Below are 18,554 nucleotides of genomic sequence, written 5' to 3' on the forward strand. Positions count from 1 at the left end.
GAGATATGAATCAGTGCTCCTAGTAGTTTCTTACTAAAAGAGCATTTAGAAATTATCAGTGTAACCATTGCCTACAGCTAGATAAGCAAGCAGACATTGTAGAACTTAGTTTCCATTGTCACATGATTTTTGCAGCTTATGAGGCCCATTTATCAAGCTCCGGATGAAGCTTGAGGGCACGTGTTTCTGGTGAGCCTGCACGCTCGCCAGAAACACCAGTTATTAAACAGCGGTCTAAAACCGCTGCTCCATAACCTGTCCGCATGCTCTGAGCAGGCGGACAGACATCGCCGCAATTCAACCGATTGAGTATGATCGGGTTGATTGACACCCGCCTGCTGGCGGCCGCGAATCTGCAGGGGGCGGCGTCTCTCCACATTCAGCGAGGTCTGTAGGACCTGATCCGCACTGTCGGATCAGGTCCGCCAGACCTTTGTTAAATAGGCCCCAAAGCCTCTACTGAACGTGCGCAACAAACTGCAGCTAGATTAGATGTCTCCTTCAACACCTCAAACTGCTACATTCCCTTCCTGTAGTGACACTGGTCTTGTGGTGCTGTAACCGGAAGTAATGGACACCACATGAGTTAAAAAAGAAATAAAATTAAAGGTAAAACCCCTTTTAAAATGATGAATAATACATTTTACTATGATTTTTATTGAGTATAACCCACTGTTTAGTGTATTGTTTTTTACAATAATAAAACTGACTTTTATATCCCTTTTAGGGCCACATAAATAAATATGGCTATCAAACACAAGTAATAATATATTTCCTGAGCTGTTTATAAAGAGTATATTTATTTACAATTGGACTAAAGGTACTTAACCCCTTAAGGACCAGTGACCCTGTATGTCGTTGCAGTCCTGGGCTTCTCTCTGCCGCGATCTCGCTCAAAATAGCGAGATTGTGCTATTTCTGCATGTCCCATGAGTGTGGCGCTGCAGAAATAGATTTGCAGAGTTACTGATGCAGAGAGGGCCACTCTGTGGCACTCTCTGCATCCGACAGCGGTGGTGCCGATCGTTGGTGGGTGGGAGGCTAAGGAGGGAGGCAGGGGGGCGGCCCATCTTTGTTGGGGTGGGAGGTGGGTGGGAGTGGGTGGGACCGCAAAGCCATGCTACAGAGATAAAAAAAAAAATAAAAAAAATAAGTGCATCATTGGGGGGGGGGAGGGAGGAGGGGCAATGAGGGCTTTCCTATGTGGGATCAGTTGACGGCAAGGGATCTGGGAGGAGGAGGGGGTAGGGTATTGAGGGGGGGGCAGCTACACTACAGAAAGACAGCTGCAAGTACCTAAGATGGCGGCAAATAGGTAGAGGGGGAGGGTTAGAGAGCTGCCTGGGGGGGATTAGGGAGGTAAGGGGGGATACTACCCTGCAGAAAATATATATAAAAAATATATATATTAAAAAAAATAAACGAAAAAAGTATTTTATTTTAGTACTGACAGAACTTAAGATGGGGTGACCTTTGGGGGGTGGGAGAGAAAAGAGCTGTTTTGAGAGGGGTCAGGGAGGAATCAGGGGGTGGGATGTGTCAGGTGGGAGGCTGATCTCTACACTAAAGCTAAACTTAACCCTACAAGCTACCTAATTAACCCCTTCACTGCTGGGCATAATAAAGTGTGGTGCGCAGCGGCATTTAGCGGCCTTCTAGTTACCAAAAAGCAATGCCAAAGCCATATAAGTCTGATATTTCTGAACAAAGGAGATCCCAGAGAATAATGTACAACAATTTGTGAGAAACCTAAAATTGTGAAAAAGTTAACGATTTTTTTTATTTGATCGCATTTGGCGGTGAAATGGTGGCATGAAATATACCAATATGGGCCTAGATCAATACTTTGGGTTGTCTACTAAAAAAATATATATAGTTTGATATGTTTTAAAATGTGCTGTCTTAGATGCAAAAAAAATGACTAGGGCTAGATTACAAGTGGAGCGCTAATTCATTGCGCACTAGCAAACAGGCAAATTTGCTCGTTTGTGGGCACACAATAAATAACCAGCCACCGCATGCTAGCGGTAACAATTAATGCTCAGAAAATAACCCAGAAATCAGATCTCTGGTTAATTTTCTAAAAGTGCCCCAAATGCCCCCAAAATAGAAGCTTTTTTTCTTAAAAAAATAATACACGGGGCAGTTTTAAGGGATTAAAGATTGGCGGTGTGGGCTAAAAAGTGCCTTTACATTGCGGTCTATGGGAACTGTGTGTTCCCAGTAAATATATATGTACTGTATATGCTTATATACATATATTTCCATCTTAATGGGAGGAGAGTCCACTGCTTCATTCATTACTTGTGGGAATTAAGAACCTGGCCACCAGGAGGAGGCAAAGACACCCCAGCCAAAGGCTTAAATACCTCCCCCACTCCCCTCATCCCCCAGTCATTCTTTGCCTTTCGTCACAGGAGGTTGGCAGAGAAGTGTCGGAAGATTCGGAGTAGTCTCTTATGGAGGGTAGTACTCTTCACAATGTGACTGGAGTTTTAAGTAGTCCTGTCAGCTTCTCAGTGAGAGCATGGGTGAAAGTTAGAGTCCGGAGATGCAGGGAGTGCTGTCTCTGCGAAACCATCCCGACTCAGATTAACAGCTCCATAAGCAATCAGCGTTGACGAGTTTCGCTGCCTGCTTTCTGCTCTCAAGTCCATGTCAGGAGCGATGCTACTAACCTGTCATACTTGAAATGCTGTGTTCCTGTTCCACGGCGTAGATTTTGGTAAGATCATTTAATTTTTTCAAACATGTATGATAACGCTAGAAGACAGGGTCACAGTGTGACTCCTTTTATCTGTTTAGAATCAAGGGTTAATATCTCCTGAGGGGGATTATTGAACAGGGGGAATAATCTTATATGTTTATTTGATGTTATGCTGCTTTGATGTGTGAGATGTTATGGGCTCATAGGCTGTTATGGAACATACAGATTTCACTTTCACTTTGAGAGCCATGCAGCTTACAAGCTTTGCACGCTTTTTCTTATAGCAGGGATGGTCCTGCATTGTGCACCATATGATTCTTCCCTCTTTCCTGACCGGGTGTCTATCAGAGAGGAGTCCTTACTCTCTGTACTGTCTAGGTCATGGGAGGTGGTGAGTGCCACAGTCATTGGCATATTATTATTTTTAATAAAATAATGTTTTATTTCTATAGTTCTCCGGTTATTGCACTAGCGCTGGAGGATTCTGTAACTTAGAGGGCACACCCTCTATTCCTAAAGAGTAATTCCTGTTTATAATGTGAGCATGCCTTACTGCCCCATCAATTATGTTCCATATGCCTTCATAATGTAATAATATCCAACATGTTTGATACCACTGAGCTGTCTACCTCTGATCCTCCATCTGGAGGGGGGCATTTTTTCACCAGACGTTACTGCGCAGCTCAGACGGCGGTGTCTGCGGCCTTTAATGCTTTACCTTGCCTTTCTAAGCACAAGCGAAAGGTTACATATTTCACTCCTTCCCAGAGTACATCATATAATTTATTGGATTTAACTAATAGGGTTATCAGAAGATGAAGTTCTTTCTGAGACTACAGAGTAGGAACTTTCTGGGTCGGAGTCTGCTGCCTCTAAACCTCCGGCTGCAGAGGAACCAGACTTTAGTTTTAGGGAATTCAGTGGTTCCAGAGGCCAAATTGCCTGAGGAACGTTTAATTCCTAAATTGGATAGAGTTGGTAGGGTGGTACCTTATCCTTCCCTACTCCTGTTAGATGGCGAACATATTAAGACTGAATGGGACTCTTCTCCCTTTAACAAATTGTTCCCGGACCTGGACTCTAAATGGAGTTGTGAGGTTCCGTCCCTAAAAAGGATGGCACTATCTTCACCTTTGCTAAACATCTTACTATTCCGTTTGAGTATAGCTCTTCATTTTAAGAGCCCATGGATAAAGGATGGAAACTCTGTTAAGACAGTTTTTTTTAACATACGGGATATTTGTTTCAACCGGAGGCGGACATTGCCTCGGTTGCTGGAGAAACTACCTTCTGGTGTGACTCCTGATAGGATTGATCAACGTTACTCAGGAAAGATTTACGGCCTTGATGGCTGCTAATTATCTTATCTGTGATGCTATTAGGCAGATTATTCGCCTAAATGCTAAGGCTTCAGCCTTTTCTGTTCAGGCCCGTCGGGCTCTGAAGTCATGGTCTGCGGATATGACTTCTAAGTCTAGACTTCTTTCCCTCCCCTTTAAGGGAATGATTTGTTTGGTCCAGGCCTGGACTCAATTATCTCCACGGTCACAGGGGGCAAAGGGTGCCCTTCTACCGCAAGTCCTGCGCTAAGCCTGAGCAAACCCAGAGCTCTTGGAAGCCGGCTCAGTCCTGGAATAAATCCAAGCAGAGCAAGAAGCCCGCCGAGTCTAAGTCGGCATGAACGGGCGGTCCCTGATCCTCTTCTGGATCATGTATTGTGCAATCTGTCGCTCTTTTCAGTCGCTTGGTTCAGGGACGTGCAGGATCCATGTGTCCTGGAGGTCATAGCTCAGGGTCACAAAATAGGTTTCAAGTCTCAGCCACCCAAGGGCAGTTCCTCCTCTCTCCTGTCTTCCTGACCAGAAAAGAGGGAAGCCTTTCTGGGGTGCATACGGGATCTGTTCTCTTAGGAGTTATTGTCCCAGTGCCTATCGCAGTGGGAGATTTGGGATACTATTCAAACCTTTTTGTGGTTCCAAAGAAGAAGGGAACTTTCCATTCGATTTGGATCTGAAGTGCTTAAACAAATTTTTAAATATCCCCTCGTTCAAGAGGGAGACAATAGGTCCATTCTTCCTCTCGTTCGAGAAGGGCAGTTCATGACCACGATAGATCTAAAGGATGCTTCCGTCACATACCAATCCTCATGGACCACTTCCAGTTCCTAGGATTTGCGTTCCTGGACCAGCACTTCCAGTTTATTGATCTTCTGTTTGGTCTAGCTGGTATAGTGGTGAGCATAACTGCCTTCCAAGTAGTTGGCCCTGGTTTGATTCTCGGCCAACGTGGCATTCTCCAAGAAGTTTTTCGGAGATTGGACTTCTTCTTCTTCGATCCCATGGATGGAAGATAAATCTAGAGAGAGTTTTCTTGTATTGAGTACCAGGGTGGAATTCTATAATAGTACTATAATAGTCTCCATAGACATGAGAATTTTTCTAACAGACCAGAGACGTTGCAGGCTAGCTTCAAAATTGCCCTCCAGACCTCCTTAAGGCCATCTGTGGCTCGGTGTATGGAGGTGATTGGTCTCATGGTGTCCAGCATGGACATCATTTCATTTGCTATGTTTCACCTCAGACTGTTGCAACTGTGCATGCTGAAGCAGTGGAACGGCGATCATTCTGATCTGTCTCAACTGATTCTCTGGACAACAGATTGAGAGAATCGCTCTCTGGTGTTTTTGTCCGGATCAGTTGGATGTCCGTCTTAAGACCATCCTGGGTGATTGTGACTACGGTTGAGAGTCAGGAGTGCCAGGAAGGCACAGGGCCTATGGACTCAGGAGGAAAAGATCCTTCCCGATCGCATTTGGATCTTCAGGCAATATACCATGCTCTGAAAGCTGGGTCTCTGCTGGGTTCATCCCATTTTATCAAATTTCAATCAGACAATATATCCTCGGTGGCTTACATCAACCATCAGGGGGCAACGAGAAGCTCCCTAGCTATGAGGGAAGTATCTTGAATTCTGGAGTGGGCGGAGACCCACATTTGTTCGCTGTCAGCGATACACATTCTGGGTGTGGACAAGCGGATTTCCTCAGCAGACAATACTTTAATCTGGGGTATTGGTCTCTCCATCCCGAGTGTTTGAAGAAATTTGCAAGAGGAAGGTCTTATGACGTCTCATTTCCAAGTTACCCAGATATGGGTCGAGGTACAGGGTTCCTCAGGCAGAGCTAACAGATGCATTAGCGGGGCCTTGGAGGTTTAATCTAATTTATCTTTTATGGCCGTTACCACTACTTCCTAGTGTAGTGTCTCGAATAAAGCAGTTGTCAGTGATACTGATTGCTCCGTCTTGGCCGCGAAGGATATGGTTTGCAGACTATTGGGGATGTCGTTATCTCCTCCGTGGATGTTACCTTGTCGCAGGGATCTTCTGACCAAGGTCTCTTTGCTCATTTATGTCTAGATCTCCGAGGCTGACTACGTGGAGATTGGACGCTTAGTCCTAGTCAAGAGAGGGTTTCTGAGAGTATTTTTACTCTCATTCAAGCTCGTAGCTGGTTACTCGTCGCATCTATCATAAGGTGTGGAGGACCTACTTATGCTGTTCTCCAGGATGAACTTGTGAAGGGCTTTCTGCAAGTCCCCTGAGGGGACAGATTTCGTCCCTTTCTGAGTTACTGCACAAGAGATTCGCTGAGCTTTCTGATGTGCAGTCACTTGTTAAGGCTCTGTTAGGATCAGACCTGTGTTTAGATCTATTGCTCCTCCTTGGAGTTTAAATCTTGTTCTTTAGGTTTTGCACTGGCTCTGTTGGAGCCTATTCATGAAGTAGACGTTAAATTATTGTCTTGGAATGTTCCTTTTCTATGGGCTATTGCTTCTGTGCGCAGAGTATTTGTGATTACTGCCTAGCAATGCGTCCCTCCTTATCTGGCTTTCCATGCTGATAAGGCTGTTTTACAAACCAGAGATTGTGGTTCCTTTCAACGTAGTTCTGGATGTGGTTTGTGCCTTGAAGTCCTATCTTTAGACCACATAGGAATTTAGACAAACTTCTTCTCTGTTTGTTCTCTTTCCGGGAAACTTGGGGGTCAGAGGTCCTCTTCGACTTCCTTATCTTTTTGGCTGAGGAGTGTCCTCCGTTTCGCATTGAGACAGCGGGATATAAGCCTCCTCTGAGAATTATGGCTCATTCAAATAGAGCTGTGGCCTCTTCTTGGGCCATTAGGAACGAGACTTCTATAGAGCAGATTTGTAAGGCAACTACTTGGTCCTCTTTACATACTTTTGCAACATTTTACAAATTTTATGTTTTTGCTTTGGCGGAAACAACTTTTGGGAGAAAGGTTCTGCAGACTGTGGTGCCCTCAGTATAGGGTCCGCCTCCTTTTACCCTGCCATTTTTCATTCAGTGTCCTCTAGAGCTTCAGTATTTGTTCCCACAAGTAATGAATGAAGCAGTGGACTCTCCTTCCATTAAGATGGAAAACATAAATTATGCTTACCTGATAATTTCATTTCCATCCGTGGGAGGAGAGTCCACTGCTCCCGCCATTTACTCCGGTGGGCGGACCTAAAATTAATATTATCTTCTGGCACCATTCATACCCTGATATTTCTCCTACTGTTCTAAGTTCCCTTGGCAGAATGACTGGGGCATGAGGGGAGTAGGGGAGGTATTTAAGCCTTTGGCTGGGGTGTCTTTCCCTCTACTGGTGGCCAGGTTCTTAATTCCCACAAGTAATGAATGAAGCAGTGGACTCTCCTTCCACAGATGGAAATTAAATTATCAGGTAAGCATAATTTATGTTATTTATTTATTAATATGTGTATATACATATAAATGTATGTATTAAAGGAATATTCCAGCCAAAATTGGAATCCACATGAATACATTTCAGTTTTGAATAAAAGCATTTTTTTAATATACATGTATTAGCAAAAATGTTTCTAATAAAAGCTATAGCTGTTTCAAAAGTGTATTTAAGTATGCACCGTGCACCAGCATTTTAAACACAGCACTTGCTCAGAGAGCCTAAGGTGCTTGAATCATCTGGTAATAACTCAATTTCACCTAGATTACGAGTTTTGCGCTAAAAAGGGTGCGAAATTAACACAACAAAAGTTGCGTTATTCCACCCTCCATAGCGCTACCATTACACGTTTCTGAAAGCCTCCTTGTGCGTGCGATATGGTAGCGTTAAGCTCCATACCGCACAAAAGCCAAGGGCTGCTTTGATGTGCTTGCGCACGCTTTCTCCCATAGACATCAATGGGGAGAGAGTGTTAGAAAAAAAACTAACACCTGAAGCACAAAATGGCGATCACCGTAACGCAACCCCATTGATGTCTATGGGGAAAAAAAGTTAAGTTTAAATCTAACACCCTAACATAAACCCCACGTCTAAACACCCCTAATCCGCTGCCCCCGACATCACCAACACCTAAATAAAGTTATTAACCCCTAATCTGCCTTCCCCGACATCGCCGATGCTAAATAAAGTTATAAACCCCTAATCTGCCGCTCCTGACATTGCCGCCACTATAATAAAGTTATTAACTCCTATCCTGCCGCTCCCTGACATCGCCGCCACTCTAATAAAGTTATTAACCCCTATTCCGCTGCTCCCCGACATCGCCGCAACTATAATAAAGTTCGTTCCCAGGTTGAGCGCTTCTCTCTTTTTATTTATGTAAATTATGACTCTTAGGGAAGTCTCCCTAAGCGTGATGTGGGAAGCCAGACGTGGACCCGTTGCTCAGTGTGCCTAGAGGGATATGGCTGCACCTCACTGACGAGGCCCACACTAGGCCGAAACGTACGTCTGGGGTTTTGCTGTTTCTCTTGTTCAGAGAGGGTTTGCCTGGTATTTCGGGGCTGGACTGTACTGTTAAGTCGGGATCAGACTGATATACTACAGGAAAGTTCTTCTCTGTGAAAGGCACATGTTGAACAAAAAGAGGCTGCTTATTGGGTGGTAACTAGCCATAGAACAAGCTATTATGCTCGTTCCCAGGTTGAGCACTTCTCTATTTTTATTTATGCAAATAAAGTTATTAACCCCTAATCTCCCGCCCCCGCCGCCACTAATAAAAGCTATTAACCCCTATTCCGCCGCTCCCCGACATCGCCACCACTAAAGTTATTAACTCCTAAACCTCCGGCCTCCCACATCTCCGCCACTAAATTAACCTATTAACCTCTAAACCGCCAGCCCCCCTACATCGCAAAACACTAAATTAAACTGTTAACCCGGAAACCTAACACCCCCCTAACTTTAAATTAAAATTACAATATAACTCTATTTAAATAAATAAAAACTTACCTGTAAAATAAAAATAAACCTAAAATTAAACTATAAATTAACCTAACATAACTAATCTGTACTAACTACATTTTGCCATAAATCAGCAAGTGCTACCCAGGTGCTGAATCGAAAATGGGCCAGCTCCTAAGCTTACATTCCTGCTTTTTAAATAAAGGTACCAAGAGAAGGAAGAAAATTGATAATAGGAGTAAATTAGAGCATGCAATTTTAAGCAACTTTCTATCTGAATCATGAAAGAAGAAAAAAAATGTGTTTCATATCACTTTAAGAAATTAAAGGGATATGAAACCCAAATTTTTTCTTTTGTGATTCAGATAGAGCATGCACTTTTAAGCAACTTTCTAATTTACTCCTATTATCAATTTTTCTTCGTTCTCTTAGTATGCTTTGTTGAAAGAGCAGCAATAAACTACTGGTCGTTTACTGCACACATGGCTAAGCCAATGACAATCAGTATATATATATATGCAGCCACCAATCAGAAGCTAGAACCTAGGTTCTTTGCTGCTCCTGAGCTTACCTTGATAAACCTTTCAGCAAAGGATAACAAGAGAAGGAAGCAAATTAAATAATAGAAGTAAATTGGAAAGTTGTTTATAATTGTATTCTCTATCTGAATCACAAAAGAAAATTTTGTGTTTCATGTCCCTTTAAGGTGATTCAGAGACAATTAAAGGGACATAGAACACCCAAAAAAATTTTTTTTGTGATTCAGACAGGGCATAACATTTTAAAATGTTTTCAATTTATTTCTATGATCAAATTTACTTTGTTCTCGCAATATTCTTTGTTGAAGAGATACCTAGGTTGGTGGCATGCACATATATAAATCTTCACTAATATCGATAAGATACTGTATGTGTTATTGGATGTCATTAAATGTCTAAGCAATTTAAAATAGACTTGGGGCCCGATCCGATATAAATCGTCGCCCGCAAAAACCGGCGACGCCAAAATTTGCGCTGGTTTGGTATCACATATACGGCGTAACATAGAAGTTACGCTCGTATATTTCTGCCTTCGGCCGTAGTTTTTTGGCCCATAGAGACAGGTATACCAAACTAGCGCAGTTTGGTATCCAATATACAGCGTAAGGACTTACGTGGCGAAAATGGAGAAATCTTACTCCATTTTCACCTCGCCACAAATTGCAGGCGTAGTAAGCCTTACGCTGTGTATTGGAGCCCCGTAACTCCCTAAACTACCTGCAAAATAAAACCTAACACCTAACGCATGCGCAATGTCTATCTACCTGTCAACCGCGATCCCCCGCCGCAATCCCTAATAAAGTATTTAACCCCTAAACCGCCGCTCCCGGACCCCGCCGCCACCTACATTAACTACCCCCTAATGTGAGCCCCTTACTCCGCCGCCACCTACATTACCTACCCCCTAATGTGAGCCTCTTACACCGCCGCCACCTATATTAACTACCCCCTAATGTGAGCCCCTTACTCCGCCGCCACCTACATTACCTACCCCCTAATGTGATCTCCTTACACCGCCGCCACCTACATTACCTACCCCCTAATGTGAGCTCCTACCCCGCCGCCAGCTATATTAAAATTATTAACCCCTAATCTAATCCCCCTTCCCTGCCGCCAGCTATATTAAAATTATTAACCCCTAATTTAATCCCCCTACACCGCCGCCAGCTATATTAAATTAATTAACCCCTAAAATACTAAAATATCCCTACCACTAAACCTAAGTCTAACCCTACAAATAGCCCTGAAAAGGCCTTTTTGCGTGGCCTTGCCCCAAAGTAAACATCTCTATTGCCAGCCCTTAAAAGGGCTTTTTGCGGGCCATTGCCCTAAAGTAACCAGCTCTTTTACCAGCCCTTAAAAGGGCTTTTTGCGGGGCATTGTCACAAAGTAATCAGCTCTTTTGCCTCTAATCTAAATCCCCCTACACCGCCGCCACCTATAATAAATGTATTAACCCCTAATCTAATCCCCCTACACCGCCGCCACCTATATTAAATACATTAACCCCTAATCTAATCCCCCTACACCGCCGCCACCTATATTAACTATATTAACCCTAATTATATTAGGGTTAATATAGTTAATATAGTTATTATATTATATATATTAACTATATTAACCCTAATTATATTAGGGTTAATATAGTTAATATACGGCTAGATTTAGAGTTTTGCGACCAAAGGGGTGCTTTAGCTACGCGTGTTTTTTTCCCCAGCACCTTTTAAATAACGCTGGTATTTAGAGTTCTCTGAAGGGCTGCGTTAGGCTCCAAAAAGGGAGCGTAGAGCATAATTTACCGCCGCTTCAACTCTAAATACCAGCGTTGCTTACAGTAGTGGCCAGCTTGAAAAACGTGCTCGTGCACGATTCCCCCATAGGAAACAATGGGGCAGTTCGAGCTGAAAAAAAACCTAACACCTGCAAAAAAGCAGCGTTCAGCTCCTAACGCAGCCCCATTGTTTCCTATGGGGAAACAGTTTCTAAGTCTGCACCTAACACCCTAACATGTACCCCGAGTCTAAACACCCCTAACCTTACACTTATTAACCTCTAATCTGCCGCCCCCGCTATCGCTGACCCCTGCATATTATTATTGACCCCTAATCTGCCGCTCCGGACACCGCCGCAACCTACATTATCCTTATGAACCCCTAATCTGCTGCCCCCAACGTCGCCGACACCTACATAATATTTATTAACCCCTAATCTGCCCCCCCAACGTCGCTGCTACCTTACCTACACTTATTAACCCCTAATCTTCCGACCGGACCTCGCCGCCACTATAATAAATGTATTAACCCCTAAACCGCCTCACTCCCACCTCGCAAACCCTATAATAAATTTTATTAACCCCTAATCTGCCCTCACTAACATCGGCGACACCTAACTTCAAGTATTAACCCCTAATCTGCCGACCGGACCTCACCGCTACTATAATAAATGAATTAACCCCTAAAGCTAAGTCTAACCCTAACCCTAACACCCCCCTAAATTAAATATAATTTTAATCTAACGAAATAAATTAATTCTTATTAAATAAATTAATCCTATTTAAAGCTAAATACTTACCTGTAAAATAAACCCTTATATAGCTACAATATAACAAATAATTATATTGTAGCTATTTTAGGATTTATATTTATTTTACAGGCAACTTTGTATTTATTTTAACTAGGTACAATAGCTATTAAATAGTTATTAACTATTTAATAGCTACCTAGTTAAAATAATTACAAAATTACCTGTAAAATAAATCCTAACCTAAGTTACAATTAAACCTAACACTACACTATCAATAAATTAATTAAATAAACTACCTACAATTAAATCAACTAAACTAAATTACAAAAAAAACAAACACTAAATTACAAAAACAAACAAACACTAAATTACAAAAAATAAAAAAAGATTACAAGAATTTTAAACTAATTACACCTACTTTAAACCCCCTAAAAATATAACAAAGCCCCCCAAAATAAAAAAAATGCCCTACCCTATTCTAAAATAAAAAGTTAACAGCTCTATTACCTTACCAGCCCTTAAAAGGGCCTTTTGCGGGGCATGCCCCAAAGAAATCAGCTCTTTTGCCTGAAAAAAACAATACAATACCCCCCCAACATTACAACCCACCACCCACATACCCCTAATCTAACCCACCCAAACCCCCTTAAAAAACCTAACACTAAGCCCCTGAAGATCTCCCTACCTTGTATTCACCCAGCCGGGTATCACCGATCCGTCCAGAAGAGGGTCCGAAGTCTTCATCCTATCCGGCAAGAAGAGGTCCAGAAGAGGGTCTGAAGTCTTCATCCTATCCGGCAAGAAGAGGTCCTCCAGAGGGTCCAAAGTCTTCATCCAGGCGGCATCTTCTATCTTCTTCCATCCGGAGCGGAGCGGGTCCATCTTGAAGCAGCCGACGCGGAGCCATCCTTCCTCACCGACGTCCTAAGTCCGAATGAAGGTTCCTTTAAATTACGTCATCCAAGATGGCGTCCCTCGAATTCCGATTGGCTGATAGGATTCTATCAGCCAATCGGAATTAAGGTAGGAAAAATCTGATTGGCTGATTGAATCAGCCAATCAGATTCAAGTTCAATCCGATTGGCTGATTGGATCAGCCAATCAGATTGAGCTCGCATTCTATTGGCTGTTCCGATCAGCCAATAGAATGCAAGCTCAATCTGATTGGCTGATTGGATCAGCCAATCAGATTGAACTTGAATCTGATTGGCTGATTCAATCAGCCAATCAGATTTTTCCTACCTTAATTCCGATTGGCTGATAGAATCCTATCAGCCAATCGGAATTCGAGGGACGCCAACTTGGATGACGTCATTTAAAGGAACCTTCATTCAGACTTAGGACGTCGGTGAGGAAGGATGGCTCCGCGTCGGCTGCTTCAAGATGGACCCGCTCCGCTCCGGATGGAAGAAGATAGAAGATGCCGCCTGGATGAAGACTTTGGACCCTCTGGAGGACCTCTTCTTGCCGGATAGGATGAAGACTTCGGACCCTCTTCTGGACCTCTTCTTGCCGGATAGGATGAAGACTTCGGACCCTCTTCTGGACGGATCGGTGATTCCCGGCTGGGTGAATACAAGGTAGGGAGATCTTCAGGGGCTTAGTGTTAGGTTTTTTAAGGGGGGTTTGGGTGGGTTAGATTAGGGGTATGTGGGTGGTGGGTTGTAATGTTGGGGGGGGTATTGTATTGTTTTTTTTCAGGCAAAAGAGCTGATTTCTTTGGGGCATGCCCCACAAAAGACCCTTTTAAGGGCTGGTAAGGTAATAGAGCTGTTAACTTTTTATTTTAGAATAGGGTAGGGCATTTTTTATTTTGGGGGGCTTTGTTATTTTTTTAGGGGGCTTAGAGTAGGTGTAATTAGTTTAAAATTCTTGTAATCTTTTTTTATTATTGTAATTTAGTGTTTGTTTTTTTTGGTAATTTAGTGTTGTTTTTTTTTGTAATTTAGTTTAGTTGATTTAATTGTAGGTAATTGTAGGTAGTTTATTTAATTAATTTATTGATAGTGTAGTGTTAGGTTTAATTGTAACTTAGGTTAGGATTTATTTTACAGGTAATTTTGTAATTATTTTAACTAGGTAGCTATTAAATAGTTAATAACTATTTAATAGCTATTGTACCTAGTTAAAATAAATACAAAGTTGCCTGTATAATAAATATAAATCCTAAAATAGCTACAATGTAATTATTAGTTATATTGTAGCTATATTAGGGTTTATTTTACAGGTAAGTATTTAGCTTTAAATAGGATTCATTTATTTAATAATAAATAATTTATTTTGTTAGATTAAAATTATATTTAATTTAGGGGGGTGTTAGGGTTAGGGTTAGACTTAGCTTTAGGGGTTAATACATTTATTAGAGTAGCGGTGAGGTCCGGTCGGCAGATTAGGGGTTAATACTTGAAGTTAGGTGGCGGCGATGTTAGGGAGGGCAGAGTAGGGGTTAATAAAATTTATTATAGGGTTTGCGAGGCAGGAGAGCGGCGGTTTAGGGGTTAATACATTTATTATAGTGGCGACGAGGTCGGGTCGGCAGATTAGGGGTTAATAAGTGTAGGTAAGGTAGCGGCGACATTGGGGGGGGCAGATTAGGGGTTAATAAATATTATGTAGGTGTTGGCGATGTTAGGGGCAGCAGATTAGGGGTACATAGGGATAATGTAGGTGGCGGCGGTGTGCGGTCGGCAGATTAGGGGTTAAAAAAATATATTATAGTGGCGGCGATGTGGGGGGACCTCGGTTTAGGGGTACATAGGTAGTTTATGGGTGTTAGTGTACTTTAGAGCACAGTAGTTAAGAGCTTTATGAACCGGCATTAGCCCAGAAAGCTCTTAACTCCTGACTTTTTTCTGCGGCTGGAGTCTTGTCGTTAGAGTTCTACCGCTCACTTCAGCCAAGACTCTAAATACCGGCGTTAGGAAGATCCCATTGAAAAGATAGGATACGCAATTGGCGTAAGGGGATCTGCGGTATGGAAAAGTCGCGTCTGGAAAGTGAGGGTTAGACCCTTTCCTGACTGACTCTAAATACCAGCGGGCGGTAAAAACCAGCGTTAGGACCCCTTAACGCTGGTTTTGACGGCTAACGCAGAACTCTAAATCTAGGCGATAGTTATTATATTATATATATTTACTATATTAACCCTATCTAACTCTAACACCCCTAACTTAATTATTATTAAAATAAATCTTAATAATATTAACTAAATTATTCCTATTTAAATCTAAATACTTACCTATAAAATAAACCTTAAGATAGCTACAATATAATTAATAATTACATTGTAGCTATTTTACGGTTTATACTTATTTTACAGGTAACTTGGTATTTATTTTAACTAGGTACAATAGCTATTAAATACTTAATAACTATTTAATAGCTACCTAGTTAAAAGAATTACCAATTTACCTGTAAAATAAATCATAACCTAAGTTACAAATAAACCTAACACTACACTATCATTAAATTAATTAAATAAATTACCTACAATTACCTACAATTAAATACAATTAAAAAAACTATTCTATAATACAAAAAAACAAACACTAAATTACAAAAAATAACAAAAATATTACAAGACTTTTAAGCTACTTACACCTAATCTAAGCCCCCTAATAAAATAATAAAGCCCCCCAAAATAAAAAAATGCCCAACCCTATTCTAAATTAAAAAGTAACCAGCTCTTTTACCAGCCCTTAAAAGGGCTTTTTGCGGGGCATTTCCCCAAAGTAATCAGCTCTTTTGTCTGTAAAAAAAAACACAATACCACCCCCCAACATTACAACCCACCACCCACATACCCCTACTCTAAACCTACCCAAACCCCCCTTAAAAAAACCTAACACTAACCCCCAGAAGATCTCTCTACCTTGAGTCGTCTTCACCCAGCCGGGCCAAACTCTTCATCTAGATGTGGTCCTCCATCCCGGTGATGTCTTCATCCAAGCGTCAAAGAAGAGGTCTTCCATCCCGGCGATGTCTTCATCCAAGCGGCAAAGAAGAGGTCTTCCATCCCGGCGATGTCTTCATCCAAGTGGCAAAGAAGAGGTCCTCCATCGGGGCAAAGTCTTCCTCCAAGCGGCATCTTCAATCTTCTTTCTTCCGACCTCCGACGCGGAACATCCAGCTGGCCCGACGACTGAACAACGAATGAAGTTTCCTTTAAATGACGTCATCCAAGATGGCATCCCTCGAATTCCGATTGGCTGATAGGATTCTATCAGCGAATCGGAATTAAGGTAAGAAAATCTGATTGGCTGATTCAATCAGCCAATCAGATTCAAGTTCAATCCGATTGGCTGATCCAATCAGCCAATCAGATTGAGCTTGCATTCTATTGGCTGATCGGAACAGCCAATAGAATGCGAGCTCAATCTGATTGGCTGATTGGATCAGCCAATCGGATTGAACTTGAATCTGATTGGCTGATTGAATCAGCCAATCAGATTTTCTTACCTTAATTCCGATTGGCTGATAGAATCCTATCAGCCAATCGGAATTCGAGGGACGCCATCTTGGATGATGTCACTTAAAGGTACCGCGTCGGAGGTAGGAAGAAAGAAGATTGAAGATGCCGCTTGGAGGAAGACTACGCCCCGATGGAGGACCTCTTCTTTGCCGCTTGGATGAAGACATCGCCGGGATGGAAGACCTCTTCTTTACCACTTGGATGAAGACATCGCCGGGATGGAAGACCTCTTCTTTGCCGCTTGGATGAAGACATCGCCGGGATGGAGGACCACATCTGGATGAAGAGTTCGGCCCGGGTGGGTGAAGACGACTCAAGGTAGGGAGATCTTCTGGGGGTTAGAGTTAGGTATTTTTAAGGGGGGTTTGGGTGGGTTTAGAGTAGGGGTATGTGGGTGGTGGGTTGTAATGTTGGGGGTGATATTGTGTTTTTTTTTACAGGCAAAAGAGCTGATTACTTTGGGGAAATGCCCCGCAAAAAAACCCTTTTAAGGGCTGGTAAAAGAGCTGGTTACTTTTTAATTTAGAATAGGGTAGGGCATTTTTTTATTTTGGGGGGCTTTATTATTTTATTAGGGGGCTTAGATTAGGTGTAAGTAGCTTAAAATTCTTGTAATATTTTTTTATTTTTTGTAATTTAGTGTTTGTTTTTTTTGTATTATAGAATAGTTTTTTTAATTGTATTTAATTGTAGGTAATTTATTTAATTAATTTAATGATAGTGTAGTGTTAGGTTTAATTGTAACTTAGGTTAGGATTTATTTTATAGGTAAATTGGTAATTCTTTTAACTAGGTAGCTATTAAATAGTTATTAAGTATTTAATAGCTATTGTACCTAGTTAAAATAAATACCAAGTTACCTGTAAAATAAGTATAAACCGTAAAATAGCTGCAATGTAATTATTAATTATATTGTAGCTATCTTAAGGTTTATTTTATAGGTAAGTATTTAGATTTAAATAGGAATAATTTAGTTAATATTATTAATATTATTTAGATTTATTTTAATAATAATTAAGTTAGGGGTGTTAGAGTTAGATAGGGTTAATATAGTTAATATATATAGTATAATAACTATATTAACCCTAATATAATTAGGGTTAATATATATAATATAATAACTATATTAACCCTAATATAATTAGGGTTAATATAGTTAATATAGGTGGCGGTGGTGTAGGGGGATTAGATTAGGGGTTAATGTATTTAATATAGGTGGCGGCGGTGTAGGGGGATTAGATTAGGGGTTAATACATTTATTATAGGTGTCGGCGGTGTAGGGGGATTTAGATTAGAGGCAAAAGAGCTGATTACTTTGTGACAATGCCCCGCAAAAAGCCCTTTTAAGGGCTGGTAAAAGAGCTGGTTACTTTAGGGCAATGGCCCGCAAAAAGCCCTTTTAAGGGCTGGCAATAGAGCTGTTTACTTTGGGGCAATGCCACGCAAAAAGCCCTTTTCAGGGCTATTTGTAGGGTTAGACTTAGGTTTGGTGGTAGGGAAATTTTAGTATTTTAGGGGTTAATTAATTTAATATATGTGGCGGTGGTATAGGGGGATTAGATTAGGGGTTAATAATTTAATATAGGTGGCGGCGGTGTAAGGGGGTCAGATTAGGGGTTAATATAGTTTAAATAGGTGGCGGCGGGGTAGGGGGCTCACATTAGGGGGTAATATAGTTAAAATAGGTAGCAGCGGGGTAGGGGGCTCACATTAGGGGGTAATATAGTTAAAATAGGTAGCGGCGGTGTAGGCGGCTCACATTAGGGGGTAATATAGTTAAAATAGGTAGTGGCGGGGTAGGGGGCTCACATTAGGGGGTAATATAGATAATGTAGCTGGCGGCGGGGTCCAGGAGTGGCGGTTTAGGGGTTAATAAGTTTATTAGGTGCGGCGGGGTCCGGGAGCGGTGGTTTAGGGGTTAATACATTTATTATTAGGAGAGTGAGGGGGGATAGCGGATAGAGGGGTATACGTGTCGGGCTATGTTTGGGAGGCGTATTAAACAGTACGGGAGATTTAATACTTTAGTCAGTTTTTGTAGGCGCCGGCAGTTTCTAAAGTGCCGTAAGTCACTGGCGACTC

Source organism: Bombina bombina, chromosome 9 (assembly GCF_027579735.1).
Source record: "Bombina bombina isolate aBomBom1 chromosome 9, aBomBom1.pri, whole genome shotgun sequence".
NCBI lineage: Eukaryota > Metazoa > Chordata > Amphibia > Anura > Bombinatoridae > Bombina > Bombina bombina.